Raw genomic sequence first — 17,735 nt, forward strand, 5'->3', positions numbered from 1 at the left:
GCAACACAATGCCCTGTTATTTAGGACCTGTTCTGCTGACAGAGGATTAGGCCAGCAGGTTTTGTTCTGACTGATATTTGCCTCCTGTGCATCTATATTAGATTTGGACCACCAGGCTAAGCCACAGCCCAGAGAGATACCTAGGTCCCACAGCCAGATGGATACCCTTTCAGGAAAACCTAAACTCATTAGGCCCTACTGAACCTACAGCCAGTCACATGTGCCTGATAGTCTTGCTTTGGGAAACTGATCTCTACGAAACAGAAAAGCTAAAGACTGATTTTTGCTTGAGATATTTAGAGGTACATCTGATTTTTTTAAAGATTTTATTTATTCATTCATGAGAGACAGAGAGAGAGAAAGAGAGAAGCAGAGACACAGGCAGAGGGAGAAGCAGGCTCCATGCAGGGAGCCCGACACACGGGCCTCGATCCTAGTTCTCCAGGATCATGCACTGGGCTGAAGGTGGCTCTAAACTGCTGAGCCACCCGGGCTGCCCTGATTTTTTTTTTTTTTTTTTTTTAACGGGAGGCACTGAAGCAAGGAACAAAGTCACAGTGCTGGGGTCTCTGCATACCAGATAGGTGACACACTTACCTTTAAAACAATGCAGTCTCCAGAACCAGGTTCCTCAAATCTTCACACTGTGAAGTTGCCTGGCATCTGGGAAGATCAGAAGACTCTAGAGGGACATGGGTGACTCTTTTTGGTTTATGATGGTGTTGGCCACTGATTATGTTACATAGAGACTCTCCATCTTAGCAGCAGGAGACACATTTCGCCTTTCTTTGGACACCTAAGGTATGATCTGCCCCTCTCTGGTTCCGATCTTTCAGGTTTATTTTGTTGTGCCTTTTAATGAACTCTGCCTCATCTGGGCAAAGGGAATTTCTAGGCCTCTATGGAAGTACAACACATTCACCATGAAGGTCATCCTTGGAGGAGGACTATCAACAATGCCCAGTTCCTAAGGAGCTATTCTTTTACATTTTTTATTTAAATTCAATTTGCCAACATATAGTATAACACTCAGTGCTCATCCCATCAAGTCATAAGGCACTGTTTAACCCCATTTGTAGCGACCAGTCAGCCCTAGTTTTACCCATGGTACCCAGTTATTTAAGAGAAACCCCCATGTAAGCAATGTGGGATCTGGCTGGCTCTTTTTTATTTTTTTAAGATTAATTTATTTATTTCAGAGAGAGAAAGAGAGTGAGAGTGAGAGTGCAAGTGGGGGAAGGGGCAGAAGGAGAGAATCTTCAAGCAGACTCCCCACTGAGCGTGGAGCCCAAATGCAGGGCTCCATCTCACCACCCACGAGATCATGAGCTGAGCTGAAACCAAGAGCCAGACACTTAACTGAACAAGCCACCAGGCACCCCTGGCTGGCTCTTATATCTCATTTCTCTCCATGAAGAGGAATATGTAGCTATCTGAAGATACAAAAACTGATTTAGTCTAGATTCACATTTTATATTTACTCAAGTATTTGAACTCATAAAAAGTTTATTGATATAATTTAGGATGTGAAGAACTAAAATACATTCCAAATATTGACCAAAATAGTGTGTGAAGTATAGAGAACTTCCTATCAAAATTATTGTCATGCATATTGCCCTATCCCTCTCTGTGAAATCCAGTTCCTCCTCCAGTTGGTGAATTCTTCAGCTGATTTGCTTTGCCAGGTGCCAAACAGGAAGGTAAAGTAAGAAGTGAAGCCAACGAGAAGGCAGAGATACAAATGTACAAACAAGACATTCCTGCTAGAGGCTTAGGCATTCAGGAGGTTCGTAATCTTCATACAAATATATAAAATTTTTTCATGAGCTATTTTTATTTGAATCCATTCTCTTTCTCTTCAGTTCTTCACATCAAACCTGCAAAAGAAAAGCCAAAGGAAGCATTAGTTTTGTTTTCGTAAGATATAATGTAGGGATAGCTTGAAAATCAATGTGATAGGTAAAAGTCAAAATTGGAGACATTATTTTCACTTGGAAACTTCATCTCTTGATTCGATGAATATAAAGTGAACTGTGAGTAGGTGTGACCATCCGCTTTGACTCTAGTGATTTAAATAATTCCAAACTAAATTAGGATGGCTTCCTTCTGGAAGAATTAGAGTATAATGCTAACCTTATGTGTGTGACTTGCAAGACCTTTGGTGCCTGTGGTAAATTTGCAGTCGTGGCCCCAATTCTCCACCCCTCCGCACAGCCATCCCCATTGCCGTGTAACTTTTTAGTTGCCTACTATCATAGGTGGGGTATAATTCCTCACATCTAAGTCTGGCCATGAGACTTGCTTCAGCCAACAGAATGAGGCAGAAGTGATGGTCTGTCAGTTCTGACCCTGAACAGGTGTCACATGTGTTTGTTAACTCTCTTGCACATCTGCCATTGGCCCGCCCGCTAATCCCAGGAAAAGGATGAGAAACATGTGCAGCTGAGCCACCCCAGCTAACACGTCCCCACCAGGCCCCATTAGCACAGAGCCTCCAGCTATAGAGATGCCTAAGTGAGGGGGATCCCTGGGTGGCTCAGAGGTTTAGCACCTGCCTTCAGTCCAGAGCATGGTCCTGGAGGCCCGGGATCGAGTCCCACATCGGGCTCCCTGCGTGGAGCCTGCTTCTCCCTCTGCCTACGTCTCTGTCTCATAAATAAATAAAATCTTTAAAAAAAAAAAAAAAGATGCCTAAGTGAGCCCAGCCTAAATCAGCTGAGCCAGGAACATACGAGCTAGGATAATAAATGTTCTAAGCCATTGGATTTGGGTGACGGGGAGTTGGTTATGCACCCATAGCTAATGCATACGGTGCCATTTCTTTTAAAATCTCTTGTAATGTAAAGATCTTTTGACATCACTCACACATTTGTTTTCCATTATTCCTGGGTGTCATTCCTTGTGTTACTTCCTTATGTGAACAAGATGAATCTTTTCTAACAAGTGGAATGCTCACATTTGTTTATTGTCAGTGGCTGGAGAAAGAAAATTCCACAAACAAAGGTCCCTCACTGCTGTGGCAGACACTAGGGCTGGCTTCTCTCCATACCCACGCTCAACTACCTTCACCCTCGTTTTCCTCTACTACAGAGGCTGGTGGCCAAGTACTCTCCCTGCCGGTATCTCTTTGAGGTAGGGGTAGTCATGGGACCCAGTCATGGCCAGTGAGCCCTGTAGCAGAGGTCTTCTAGAATGCTTGGCTTTCCAGTGTTCTTAGAGCACATTTTGTCATTTACCATTTACAGCATTGCTGTAATGCAGTTTTTGTTTATATGGCCATACCGTGTTTTCTCGCGTTTCACTTTATTGCACTTTGCAGATACTGCACTTTTAACAAACTGAAGGGCTGTGGCACCCCTGTGTTGAGCAGGTCTGTGGGCATAATTTTTCCAATAACATTTGCTCACTTGGCATCTGTCACATTTTGGTAATTCTCACAATATTTCAGATATTTTCATTATTATATTTGTTATGGTGATCTGTGACCAGTGATCTTTGATGTTACCGTTGTAATTGTTTTGGGGTGCCATGCACCATGCCCAGATAAGGTAACAAACTTAACAGATGTTTGTGTGTGTTCTATTCCACTGACCAGTCCTTCCCCTGTCTCTCTCACCTCGGGCCTCCCTATTCCCTGAGACATAACAATATTGCAGTTAGGCCAGTTGATAACCCTACAGTGGCCACTAACTATTCAAGAGAAAAGAAGAGTCATTCGATGCCACAAACTTAACTGTTGCCTTATTTTAAGAAACTGCCACAGTCCCCCCAGCCTGCAGCAACCACCACCATGCTGATCTGTCAGCAGCCATCAACATCAAGGCAAGCCCCTCCACCAGCAAAAAGAGTACAAGTTGCTGAAAGCTCAAATGATGGTTAGCAGGTTTTAAGCAATAATGTATCTTATTTAAGGCATGTACCTCGGTTTTATTTTGGGCCTAATGCTATTGCACACTTAATGGACTGCAAAATAGTGTATACATGATTTTTAGAAGCACTGGGAAACCAAAAAAATTCATTTCAGTCACTTTTTTGCAGTGGTCTGGAACCAAACCCACAATGTCTCCAAAATCCACCTGTACTCACTGTTGAGATGAAATATGTAGAGGTCAAAAGGCAAAGTGAGTAGCTCAAAGTCTCATAGCTGGTAAATAGAGAAGCTGGGGTTTGAACTCAGGTGTTTTGATTCTGGCTTTTTCCAGACCACTAACAGGAAAGTTCTAGACAGCTCTCAAGCCAGAGGAAAAGATAGGGAAAGATTCATAAAGATATAGCTGAAAACATTAATAGCAGTCAGCACAGGTGCTCATATTTCTTTAGCATTTTTTTTTTAGAAACTCTATTCTCAGTCCATGCTGGCCACCAAGAGGAAGCAAGATACCAACTCTTCCCGGCCCCAGACTTCTGGCTGAAATGCCTTTTGTTGGCCAGTAACTTCCTGGCCTCATCTGGGCCCTCCAGCCAGTCCGTATCTGATCACTCTCCCTCGTGCACCCCATGCTCTGAGTTTGCTGGACGCTCACTGCTTCTGTAATGCGAGGGGACCCTCAGGCCTCTCCCTCTGTGCTTACAACTGTGTACCCCCTCTCCACTGCTGTGACTCTCACATAACACACTGCATTGCAATTATCTGTTATATATGCATCTTGTCTCTCCTCTCATGGCTTCCCTACATAGCTGTCCTGCCACTAGGCTCTCACCTCCAGGAGCCTGTGAATACTTCCTATTCATATTTACATCCCCCTGCCGATCACAGCACCTGGCCCACGGCACGGCCCAGAGGACTGACGAGTGGACCACTGGGTAAGTGAGAGCAGGATGAGAAGTGGAGTTGGAGTTATAGCCAAAGCCACGTTCGTCAATGTGAGGCAGCAGGAATGAGCGAGGGGCCACATGCTACACCAGGAGTGTTGATTTGATGTGCCGCGTCCCCATGGTGCTGTCACATCTGCCTGAGGCCCTGGCTATAGCCCCATGGCAGTACACTCAAGCCATTTGCTGTGGTGACTGTGCTGGGTGACATATGGCCAGTCACTCTGGCTTAGTGAGAGGCCCATGACAATCTGCCCTCGAAGCTGAGACATTCCTTCAGCTCCTCTGAGCAGCATGGAAAGAGTGATGAGTCATAGCAAATTGTCACTGAAGTATGTTCTAGGAGGTGTGATTTCGCTCCAAGAAGTGTCCAGACCGAGAAGTGCCATCTGCAACCCAGAAATGGGAACCATTTCTGTGACAAGCTTGATAGGGACTTTGACCACCACCTATATGCCCCAGGTGGATGAAATTGTGGCCATACTGAGAAGTATGAGATGAGCCATTTGCAATGATCCTCCAGTGACTATTTAAAAGCCCTGAAGCACCCCTCACAGTGGGGCTCAGCTTGTGGTCCTCTGTCTCTGACAGTTTTGGAAACACAAGGAAATGTTGACCGAGTCTTCCCAGATCATCATCACCACTGTAAGAGACCCAGATGATTTAGGAAAACAAACATATGTAATTCTTTCTGCAACACTATTCCCGGGAGATCTGTGCTCTTCCCCTTCCCTTGCAGTGCCTGCCAGCCATGGGAAGCTTGAGGAAGCTGGTGGAAGAGGGGACCCCTGTACCCAAATCATCGGCCTATGCATCATATGGCGGTGGGGAAATAGCTAATGACAATGGTGCCAGTTTTGACCACCTGCTGTGTGCCACTTCACACAATTACTTCATTTAATCTGCAGTGGAATCTCATTTCTCCCTTGTAGAAGGAGCCAGGCAGGAGACAGCAGATGAGACAGAGGACTCACAGCAGTTGTCCTTCTGCAGACCATCCTGCCCACCCCCCAGGCTTTCCCTCTCCCTCCTGGGTCGCAGTGAAATCTAAGAGGACCCAGCAACATTGGACACAGGGCAGTGCTGATGGCTACGGTCACATATGGTCCTTGCTGCACTGCCAAGCCCCCAAAGGACCGGAGTCTCCATCCTTGGCCTTGTGGGACTCAGTGTGTTCTTGGAATACCTGTCAGTTTCCAGAATACAAGAATGCAGAAATTCAGAGACACGGGGTCAGCGTTCAATTTTAGAAATGGGAACAATGGGAAGGGATCCAGAGCTAAAAGTGTACATGCGACAAAGCACACTTGTTTTTCGGGTTGTTGGAATGCAAGTGTGTTGGGTGGCATCCCAGGCCACACTGCTTTGCGGCCTAGCCAGCTGTGTCCTCTTCTTCTGTAGGCACATTTGTGAGAACAATGGGCAATATGAGGCAATTTATTGAAAAGTCACTCTCCAGGTATCCCACACACCTTTTGTACCCAAATCCAAAAGACATAGAGGCCCCACTTCTAGTTTATGCTTGGGAAGGACACACGTTGGCTGGTACAGGGGTGATACACCAGATATCTCCCTTGTGTCACCCTAGATCCAGGCTGAGGAACATGTGATGTTTATGCCTTGCCATGACCCATTTATAGCTGTGTTAGTCATAGTGGCCATGACCCCTCATACATCATTTATGAAATGGAGTCCACTCAACACTTGTCTGCATTTAGTCCTTTAACCAGACACTCGGGTACTGTGTGGTGATTACTTCCTCCTGCGTGCTGCTCAATCACAGACCATAAACACAGTGACACTCAAAAGTAGTCAAGAGAAAGGGTGTACCTCATATTCTCTCTGGTTCCATATGCGATGGCTGGCCATGCACCCAGAGCAAACTGACTGAAGCTTTGGAATTGGCTAGAGGGCATTGGTAGGGTCCTCTGAAATTTGTAAAGCACGTTCGCGCACATTGGCCCATGGAAATGACCACATGGAGAGGAAGGTGGCGCGAGCTACAACTGGGGTTCAGGTCAAATCCCACTAAAACAAGTTCAGAAGGGTTGTTGTTGTTGTTGCTTTTAATCCTATCATATTGAGAATTTGTGGTACTGGATAATCAAGCCAGAGTTGACTGCTGGCAGCTGAGACAACACTGACTTTGTTTGGGGAGATCTAAGTGGAGAAATGGGCATCATCCAAGACCCATCACCACCGGCAGCTCCTGGTTTTGTGGTCAATCTCTCCATCCAGCAGAGCACAGACCTCCTTGTGTCTAGGGGGCCAGTGACTTCACTGGACAAACACTGACCCAAGACCCACCACATGAAGCAGAGCTCACTAACACCTAAGGTAGACAAAGCAATGGAACAAATGGAGTAGACTGTCTTATCAAGAAATTCTCACAGTTTCCAAAGATGGCAAGATCCTTCTGTGTTGTTTAGGCATGAGCATTCAAAGCCTAGAGACAATGGTGCTTGCATCAGAAATACCCAACATCCTCTGAGAACCATCTGGCAACAGTCAGTGGCAGTCACAGGTTCTGGAACATCCAAATGGTAAACCAATTACTTAACATAAGGTTAACAGAACCGATAAAATAAATATAGTCCTCTCTGTCTCTCTCCCGCAAGGCATCCTGGAATCACATTGCCATGGAGATCACCTTAGAGCTGACCAACTGTTTGTTTTTACACTAGCCAATGATGGTACCAAGTGGTATTCAAATAAAAACCTGGCGTTTGATGTTCCATCAGGCAAAGCTAGAACTACAAAGCTTGAAAACTATTTTTGAAGATGAACAGAACTAGAATTGTCATATTGCTCCTCATTATAGAAATTAGGCAATTAAAATCCAGTGGAGTTGACTCAATTGTCCAAGATCACACAAACTAGTTAATGGCTGGTCCAGGATTAGAAAGCCTGTCTGGAGCTCTTTCCCCCATGCTTCTTTTCAAAACTCTAATAAAATGAGCACAAGTAATCTGTACACACTGACGGTATTGGAGGCACCTTGCAGAAACAACTGATACAAAAAAATATACCTGTAGTGTATCAATAAGTTGATTTAGTTCTTTTATTTGTTCTAACGGACCTCAATATTTAACTTAAAAAATATTTCTTGCCTTCTCAGAATTTAGAGGGGTTTCTTTTTAATATTTTTGTAGAGCAAACGTACAAATCTTAAGTGAACAACTTGATGGATTTTTTTCTATATATGTGTATATATAGCATATATGGCTTTTATTTTTACATAGGTTTTCAATACTACTGTATCTGCCAACATATCCTCAAGGATTGGTTGGTTTGTTTCTTTGTTTGGGAAATACTAGTTCCAAGAGACAATAACACACATTTCACTTTTGAAAGAAAAGGAGAGGAAGGAAAAAAAGGAAACTTTCTATGGTCAGATAAATAGAGAAATAATAGGTTAAACAAAGATAAACCATTTTCTTCGGTTTAGGGCTCCTCACAGCTTTATATTTTTCTTTTTTTGATTTAAATTTTAGTTAACATACAGTGCAATATTGGTTTCAGGAGTAGAATTCAGTGATTCATCGCTTACATACAACACCCAGTGCTCATCACAAGTGACCTTCTGAATATCCACCCTCCAACTTGCCCATCCCTCACCCACCTCCCTCCATCAACCCTCAGTTTGTTCTCTATTATTAAGAGTCTCTTATGGCTTGTTTCCCTCTCTCCTTTTTTCCCCCTTCCCATATGTTCATCTGTTTTCCTTCTCGAATTCCACATATGAGTGAGATCATACAGTATTTGTCTTTCTCTGACTAACATTTCATTTAGCATAATACTCCCTAGTTCCATCCACATCATTGCAAATGGCAAGATCTCATTCTTCTTGATGGCTAAGTAATATTCCAACACACACACACCACTTATTCCTTATCCATTCGTCAGTTGATGGACATCTGATCTCTCACCAGAGTTTGGCTATTCCTGATAATGCTGCTGTAAACATCAGAGTGCATGTACCGCTTTGTATCTATATTTTTTTATCCTTCGGGTAAATACCTAGTAGCGCAATTGCTGGATCATAGGGTAGCTCTATTTTTAACTTTTTGAGGAACCTCCATACTATTCTCCAGAGTGGCTGCACCAGTTTGCATTCCCAGCAACAGTGCAAGAGGGTTCCTCTTTCTCCACATCCTCACCAACATCTGTTGTTTCTTGTGTTGTAAATTTTGACAGGCGTGAGGTGGTATCTCATCGTGGGGTGTTTTTTTTTTTTTTTGTATTTTTTTTTATTGGAGTTCGATTTGCCAACATATAGCATAACACCCAGTGCTAATCCCGTCATCATTGTGGCTTTGATTTGTATTTCTCTGATTTGTATTTCTCTTTTCATTAATCATTCGTTATATCACAAATAGTGTCTGTAGTAGTCATGTCTTCTGCCAATTTCTTAACTGGATTATTTGTTTTTTGGGTGTTGAGTTTGTAAGTTCTTTATAGATTTTGGATACTAGCCCTTTATCAGATATATCATTTTCAAATATCTTCTCCCATTCCATAGGCTGCCTTTTAAAAAGTTTTGTTGATTGTTTCCTTTGCTGTGCAGAAGCTTTTTATCTTGATGAAGTCCCAATAGTTCATTTTTGCTTTTGTTTCCTTTGCCTCCAGAGATGTGTCTATTAAGAAGTTGCTGCGGCTGAGCTCAAAGAGGTTGCTGCCTGTGATCTCCTCTAGGATTTTGATGGTTTTCTGTCTCACATTCAAGGTCTTTCATCCATTTTGAATTTATTTTTATGTATAGTGTAATAAAGTGGTCCAGTTTCATTCTTCTGCATGTTGCCATCCAGTTTTCCCAACACTATTTGTTAAAGAGACTTTTTTCCACTGGACATTGTTTCCTGCTTTGTCAGAGACTAGTTGACCAAAAAAAAGAAAAAAAAAGATTAGTTGACCATAGAGTTGAGGGTTCATTTCCAGGTTGTCTATTCTGTCCCACTGATCTGTGTGTCTGTTTTTGTGCCGGTACCATACTGTCTTGATGATTACAGCTTTGTAATATAGCTTGAATTCCAGAATCATGATGCTTCCAGCTTTGTTTTTCTTTTTCAGAATTGCTTCAGCCATTCAGGATCTCTTGCAATTCCATAAAAATTTTAGGATTGTTTGTTCTAGCTCTGTGAAAAAAATTCTGGTGGTATTTTGATAAGGATTGCATTCGATGTGTAGATTGCTTTAGGTAGTATAGACATTTTAACAGTGTTCTTCTAATCCATGAGCATGGAATTCTTTTTCATTTCTTTGTGTCATCTTCAATTTCTTTCATAAGTGTTCCAGAGTTCTCAGAGTACACATCTTTTACCCTCAGAGCTTTAAATATACAGATGTATATTGTGTGTTTTGGGTGGTGGGGATGACACCAGGTAGCATTTTCAAAATTACTTTATTACTGCACCATTCTTCCAGTAGTCTACTGTTCGTATTCTTTTTCATTAATCATTCATTATATCACAAATAGTGTCTGTAGTATTTTATCAGGTGGATACACCAGAGTTTACTTAATCAGAATCTTGTTAATGGGTATTTGGGCTTTTAATCACTTTTGCTATCATAAATGAACATAACTTTTTCCACACGAACATTTTCTTTTAGGATAGCTTCCATCAAGGCCTAACTGGGTGGGGGAAGATAGAAATTTTTAATGGCTTGAACTTTCTTCATTTCCTAAGCCCCACACCCTCATTGTGTAGATTAGCGGGATGCCTCCTATTCAGAAGACACTCCATATCTATTGAGGGAATAAGCAAGTGTCTGTTTCATGATCATTTTCCCACTCATCATGGTGAATATTATAAGAGGAAAATTGTTAACTCTTTTTTCATTGAGCATGCTTTTGATTACTAGTGAGGCTGCACATTTTCTCATGCTTCTCTAATTATACATCCACTTTTGTGAATTGTGAGCTCATTTCCTTTATCTGTTTATCTATTAAGGTGTTAGTGTTTTGGTTCCCAATTTTCATGGGCTCTTTATATAATTGCACATTTCATGCAAAACAATTTTCTTGTTAGAGCTTGCTGTTTAATGTTTGGATTTTTTTCAAGTACAGACATTTTTTAAAATTAGCAAGATTTTGAGGGATGATTCTGCTGGCTCTTCTTTTTTAATTAAAGTTTTAAAAATTATTTTGTTTTAGTTGACATGCAATGTTACATTAGCTTCAGGTGTACAACATATGTGATTTGGCAACTGTATACATTATGCTGTGCTCACCACAAGTGTAGCTGCCATCTGTCACCATACATCACTTTTACAATATCACTGCCTATATGGCTTTTACTTCTTTAAGAAGTTACCTGGGGAAGGTTAAACCAATGCCTTCATTCTTTTTCCCAAATCATTCCAACCATAATTTTAAATTAGTTATAGCCAAATCCTACCTTTTGAAACCATCATCAAAGAACTTTAATTCTGTCATCTTAAAAGTGATAAAAGGTCAAAAAAAGAAGGATGTTCATGGGAAGGAAAGAAACATCACTTTGGAGATGTGAGGTCTCGATATAGGTTTTTGGAAATCACTCCCAAAGCTGTAGGGCAGGTTGTTTTTAAACTATCCAGAATAAGAAGTGTAAACTTGGCTGCAAATTAGAATCACCTGGAGAGTTTTTAAAACTCTCAAGGCCCAGGTTGCCCCCAGACCAATGACATCAGTCTCTGGGGTTGTGAGCAGTATTCTTTAGAGCTCCCAAGGCCTCTGATGTGCAGGCAGGGTTGAGAACTGCTGGCCTAGAAGGGCTTCTCAGAGTTTAATGTCCATAGGAAGCACCTCGGGATCTCGTTAAACTGCAGATTCCTTCTCTAGGGGTCTGGGTGGGGCTTAGGTTGTGCGTTTCTAGCAACCTTCCAAGAGATGCCATCGCTTTTAGTCCATAGATCACACTTTGAGAATCAAGGGTCTAGAGGAGTCATTCTCTCACTGTGTGAGGTGGTATCTTGTCCCCTCCCACAGACATTTGGCAACATGTAGAGACATTTTAGGCTATTACATCCAGAAGGAAGAGGTGCCACTGGCATCTGGTGGGTAGAGGCCAGGGATACTCTAAGCATCCCACAGGGCCCGAGACAGCCCCCACCCCAAAGAGTTATCCCACCCAAATGTGAAGATTGCTGAGGTCAAGAAACACTTCTGTGAAAGAAAATGATCCCAAACCTGAGCTGGGACAGCTGTGTGCTCTGGTGTGATGAGTGGTCCCTTCTGGGGCATTTCTGATAAAACATATGAATGATTTTCTGATCAACTTTAATCAGATTAAGAGCCCCTTATGGGAAATTAGATTTACCTGCCTCACTAAATCAGCCTTGTAACAGAGTTTAATGACCACTTCTACTTGGTCTAACAATGTTATCTAACCACATTATTTCCTATTCCAAGTTTATGAACTAGCCCTTTTGAAGCTTCTTTAAGCAACTTTTTTTTTGTTTGTTTTATTGAATATAGTTGGCACCCAGTGTTACGTTAGCTTCAGGTGTACAACATGATGATTCAACAAGTCTATATGTTGTGCTGTGCTCACAAGTGTAGCTACCGTCTTCCCCATGCAACACCGTGACAATACTACTGACTATGTTCCCAGTGCTGTACCTTTCATCCCCATGACATACATTTCCTAACTGGAAGCCTCCCACTCCCCTTCTTTAAGCAACTTTGAAGTAAAGCTTTGACATGTACTTGCAATCAGTTCATCAGAGAAAACCCTTCCACACCTTTTGCCTTGCCAGCCTCCAAACTGGTTCCCAGATGGGATCTTGTTTATATGTTCAGCTCATGTTTACTGAGTGCCTACTGTGGGGGCATTTTAGCATGAACTCTCACCTTCAGATCCTGACTCTTCCTGCTTCCTAGCCGTGTCACCCTGGTCAAGTACTCCTCTGTAGTGCAGGAAACTAAGAGTATCAAGCTTATAGGGTTGTAGGGAGCATAACTTATTAAAGCAATTAGCAGAGCACCTCTATGTATTTAAAAAAAAGAGAAAAGCTTACAAGTTCCACAAAAATCTTATAAGTCAACACATCCCTTACTCCCCTCTGCCCTCCAAGCAGGATTCAGTCATTGTCATCTTGGCTGGAGGCTCATTGTGGTGCTGATGGTTGGTGGAGGTCTAAGTGGCTAGAGTAGAGAATCGAAAGGAGTTAACGGAGTCAAAATTACAGAAAACAGAGGGCTTGGGGTCATCAGCGGATAATTGGGTTTGGGGGAAATAATGAGAGATTTGGGGTAAGTCTCTAGGGTGAAGGGATCTTGCACTGGAAATGAATCAAGAGACTTTTGGAGTAGTTTTACTGTGTGTTTTACAATGTAAATCCTTCTTAGATGAAGATCTGCATTCATTTTTGAGGCCATTTTTGGCAACCAATTTACGCTTCTTTTGGATGTGGCTTGGGACTTAAATATGCGTAAATGGTCTTAAAGGTGAGCACCAAAATGCCTGGCTTTAATTTGGTTACATCATATGTCAGAAAATGTATTAGGTACTGTGGATACACTAGGGGACAAGTTATCCCTCTTCAAGGAACTGAACATCTGGAAGGACAGTCAGATAATAAAATAAATGGTGGCTGCTGTGGGTGCTATTCAGTTAAGGGGCCATGGAAGGGCTTTTCAGAAATTGTATTTAAACTGAGACTTGGGGGCACCTGGGTGGCTCAGAGGTTGAGCACCTGCCTTTGGCTCACGTAGTGATCCTGGGGTCCTGGGATCAAGTCTCACATCGGGCTCCCCACAGGGGGTTTGCCTCTCCATCTATCTATGTCTCTGACTCTCTCTGTGTGTCTCTCATGAATAAATGAATGAATAAATAAATAAAATCTTTAAAAATAAATAAAATCTATTTAAAAAATAATCTGAGACCTAATGAGGGGTAGGAACTAACCAGCTAATGGGTATAGGAGAAAGACTTGAAAAGAATATTCTGAGCATGTGTAGCAGCCTCGTGTTAGCGTGGCACCTCCATGAACTGGGAGCAGTTCACTAGGTTTGGAACAAGAAATGCTCTGAGCAGGCAGCAATGCAAGATGGGGGAACACTGGTGAGTATAAGCCAGTTAATACTGGCCCCAGGGGTAATGGGGAGCCACTGAAGGGTGTTCAGCAGGGCAGTGACATTATCAGTTTTGTGGTTTTTCTGTTTCTTTTCTTTTCTTTTTTTTTTTTTTGAAAGGTCTGTTGACTGCAGGGCTCTGGCAACTAAAACCAAGTGAGAAAAGGCTCTGAGAAGTGAAATGCACAGGTCACTTTGACAGCTGTGGGCCACTAATGCTCCAGTTGTTCAGTGAGGTCACCTGTGTGACAGCAACAAGAATGGCGGATGAATGGAATTTGCAAACCTTCTTTCAAGGTGAAAAGAGGGGTCAAACATGTCAGACCCTCCTAGCACTTGTCCAGGGGCTCTTGCCTGAGGATTGTGAAAGGAGGCCATTCACCATTAGCGAAGGCCCAAAGGCTCCTCGGTGAAGCATTTCAGCTCCAGATAGGAGAATTCCATCAAGGGCTTAGGTAAATTCCCATGGGCCACACAAGCGTTACTTCGAGAACTAAATACGAAACAAATCGCAAGTGACCACAGACTGCTGGGCAGGCCCTGGGAACTCATACTGAGCTCTCACCTGTCAGTTCACAGTATTTTGTGAGCTGGGAAGAATCTGAGCTTAAATAGAGCAGAAATGGACAGTCTCTCGGATCCCATGGCTTAATTTATTGAATAGGGGAAAGAAGCCTTGGGAGGGAGACAGACCCGCTCCTAACGATTTAACCATTAATAAAGCTCTGCTATAAATGGAACTCGGGAGAGAAGGTAGCGTGGCAGAGGGCACAGGAGTGGGCCCCATTAGACAAAATAGGTCAGGCAGGGAGAAAGTGGTCGTGTCTCCTGACGAGTTACGGTGATCAGAGATGACAGGCCTTGTCGTTTTTTTAGCTGATAGAAAAGGGATAGAGAATGAAGAAGAGGTTTCTTTCTTGCTGTTGCCTTTCTTAGAAGATGGCTGTTTCAAAGAGGATCCTGAAGAGAAAAGAACTGATAATATTGATCAGTTCAGAGCTTTGTGCTTAAAAATCTGTGTGTGTGTGTGTGTGTGTGTGTGTGTGTGTGTTCAGAGACATAAGTTTTTAAAGGAAAAAAATCTGTGATTTTCCTAGGGAGTCCCTGTGGCCAGGTCGCTGCCTTTTATCTGGGGTTAATGAAACCCACACTCCTTAAGGAGGGTGGCCTTGCCATTGGTTTGATTGTGATACTCTGTTTGTTTCCTCACTTCTTATTTTCTTTTTCTTGTTCTTTCACTCTCAGAAATCAAAAGCAAGAGCAGGAAAACATCGTAATATGGGAACAAGCCAAGGAGAGAGAACAGCATGCAAAAGGTAAACTTTATCCCTCAAACATGGGATTTTTAGTTCTCTATTGAGTTTGCTTTCCCTCAGAGGTTCTGCTTTTTTCTCCCTCCCTCTGGAGCACTGCCTCCCTAACGACTCAAGGAAGTGAGGAAAAACCTTTCCGGAGTGCTTGGAGTGTACACTTTGCTTATACGCTGTCTGGTTTCTGAAGGCTTCCTCTGTTAAAAAACATCAGGGAAACTGGCTTCACATTTGGAAATAATCTTTCTAATCTTCCCAAAGATAAACAACATTTGGTGTTTTAAATAAATATAAGAAATTGTGGGTGGTAAGGATCGGTTGGGGTTGAAAGAAAAACAAATATTGGAATGTTAAGGCTGAGTGACTTTGGGCAAACCTCACTTCTCTGGACCCCAGTGTTCTCGTTGGTTTAGAAAAAAAAGGTACTATTGGAGAGATCTCCCAGATGGTCCCCGGTGAATCTTGCCTCCTGGTGTTCATACCCTTATGTAGTCCTGTCTAATACTGAATAGGGCTGACTAGGACAATCAATAGGATATTACCGAAATGACGGAGTGTGACTTCTAAGGCTAGGTCATACAAGCCACCGCAGGTTCCGCCTTGCTCTCTCTTGGATCACTTCCTCTGGGGGAAGCCAGCTGCCATGTTGTGAGGGCATTCAAGCAGCCCAGTGGTGAGGTGTACGTGGAAAGACAGTAAGGTCTCCTGATAATAGTCATTATCCATTAACCAGTGCCATGAGTACACCATCTTAGAAGTGGATCTTTCAGTCTTAGTCAAAGCTTTAAATGACTATGGTCCCACCTGACATTTTGACAGCAACTTCATGAGGGACTCCAGGCCAGAACCACCCAGCTCAACCACCTCTAGATCCCTAATGCACAGAAACTCTGAGATAATACTTCTTATTGTTTTAAGCTGCAGGGTTTGGGGTAATTTGTCACACAGCAATAGACAATACAGTTGCTCAATCGCTAAATTATGGAAAGATCACAAATGCCCATCAACTGATGAATGAATAAAAAAGAAGTAGTATATCTATATAATGGAATATTACTCAGCCATAAAAAAAGAATGAAACCTTGCCATTTGCAACGATGTGGATGGAGCTAGGGAGTACTGTGCTAAGTGAAACAAGTCAGAAAAATACAAATACCATATGATTTCACTCATATGTAGAATTTAAGAAACAAAACAAACATAGGGGGGAAAAAGAGAGAGGAAAACCAAAAAAGAGACTCTTAACTCTAGAAAACAAACTGCTGGTTACCAGAAGGGAGGTGGGTGGGGGGGAGAAATGAGGGAAATAAGTGATGGGGAGTAAGGAGGGCACTTGTCTTGATGAGCACCAGGTGTTGTATGTTAACTGTTGAATCACTAAATTCTACACCCAAAACTAATATTGCACCATATGTTAACTAACTGGAATTTAAATAAAAACTTACATGTATGTGTATGTATAATACATATATACATATGTGTATACATGTGTTACTTGTACACACGCATATATATGTAATACAGTTGCTATAAGTCAAGTCTAGCTCTTGTATTTTATGTGTCAATGAATAGGTGTTATTGATGGGAATCACAAGAAATGGCACTTATGTCAGAAACCAGATCCTTAGCCAGAGGCTAGGAACAGACTGCTTTGGGCATTTCTGAAATGGTGAGTAGCCAGACATTAGAGATCTGGCATCCTGAGAACTCATGGATTCAATTTTGTGGGAGCAGGCCAACATAGCTGACTGATCTTGAACCAAAGCTTACAGTTCAGCACTCAGCAATCAGTGCTTTGCACATCATACCAAAAACATAACCCTCCTTGTATTGTGTTTATACCCAGAGGCTGAACAAGTTAAAAGAAACTCCAATGGAATGGGACTTACTTGGACTCTTCTCTTGGTGAGTCACTCCAAAGGGTGTGACTGGGATTATTTGGAGAGAACAGCAGCCCTGACAGTTTTTAGAGTGAGACGGATTGGGACAGGGCTTAAAAGTTGCTAAATTCATGGTTAAAGTCAAGTGACTCTCCAGGGTAGGGGACATACAGCAAAGCAGGGAGCATAGAGGGGACCTACTGGGCTGGGCTGGAATAAGTAACACAGATGGTCCCCTGACCTATGAGAATACAACTCTACATATTGCTGGCTAAACACATATCCGCAGCACTGAGAAGGCACAGCACACTCACTAGAGGGTGTCTTCGGCCCATGCCAAGCCCAGTATGGCTATTGTTCTGCACTCAATGGCATTCTGGGTAACACTATCTCTTCCCCATGTCCTATCCCAAACAGAAGCTGTGGCTCACCATTGGATCACCCTATACATAAGTGTACATCTGTGCTCCATGCCTTTCCAAGAAGGCTTGGCTCTTTCCCACATTTGGGGACTTCCATCCCAGCAACGTTGACATTCAACCAAAGAAATACTTTCCTAAGCAACAAACATTTCCATTTGGTTTGTCCTGGGAAGACCTTAGAAACATTCACTAACTTGGTCTTTATGACCCAAGCTGCACACTAGGCTCACCTTCGGGTCTTGTGAAATATACTCCT

At 42.6% G+C, this 17,735-nt stretch overlaps 1 protein-coding gene across 3 annotated transcripts in view; it reads right to left on the bottom strand.

The window, feature by feature from the left end:
• Positions 1-1,488: 1,488 nt before the first annotated feature.
• SMPX (small muscle protein X-linked) overlaps positions 1,489-17,735 on the bottom strand; it is a 58,097-nt gene continuing 41,850 nt past the window's right edge. For all 3 annotated transcript variants that reach the window (XM_025438473.3, XM_025438466.3, XM_025438455.3), the window contains exon 5: positions 1,489-1,877. The gene's annotated coding sequence lies outside the window, so the exon portion shown is untranslated. The remainder of the gene's footprint in view (positions 1,878-17,735) is intronic.

The sequence above is a fragment of the Canis lupus genome, chromosome X (assembly GCF_003254725.2).
Source record: "Canis lupus dingo isolate Sandy chromosome X, ASM325472v2, whole genome shotgun sequence".
In the NCBI taxonomy this organism is placed as follows: Eukaryota; Metazoa; Chordata; class Mammalia; order Carnivora; family Canidae; genus Canis; species Canis lupus.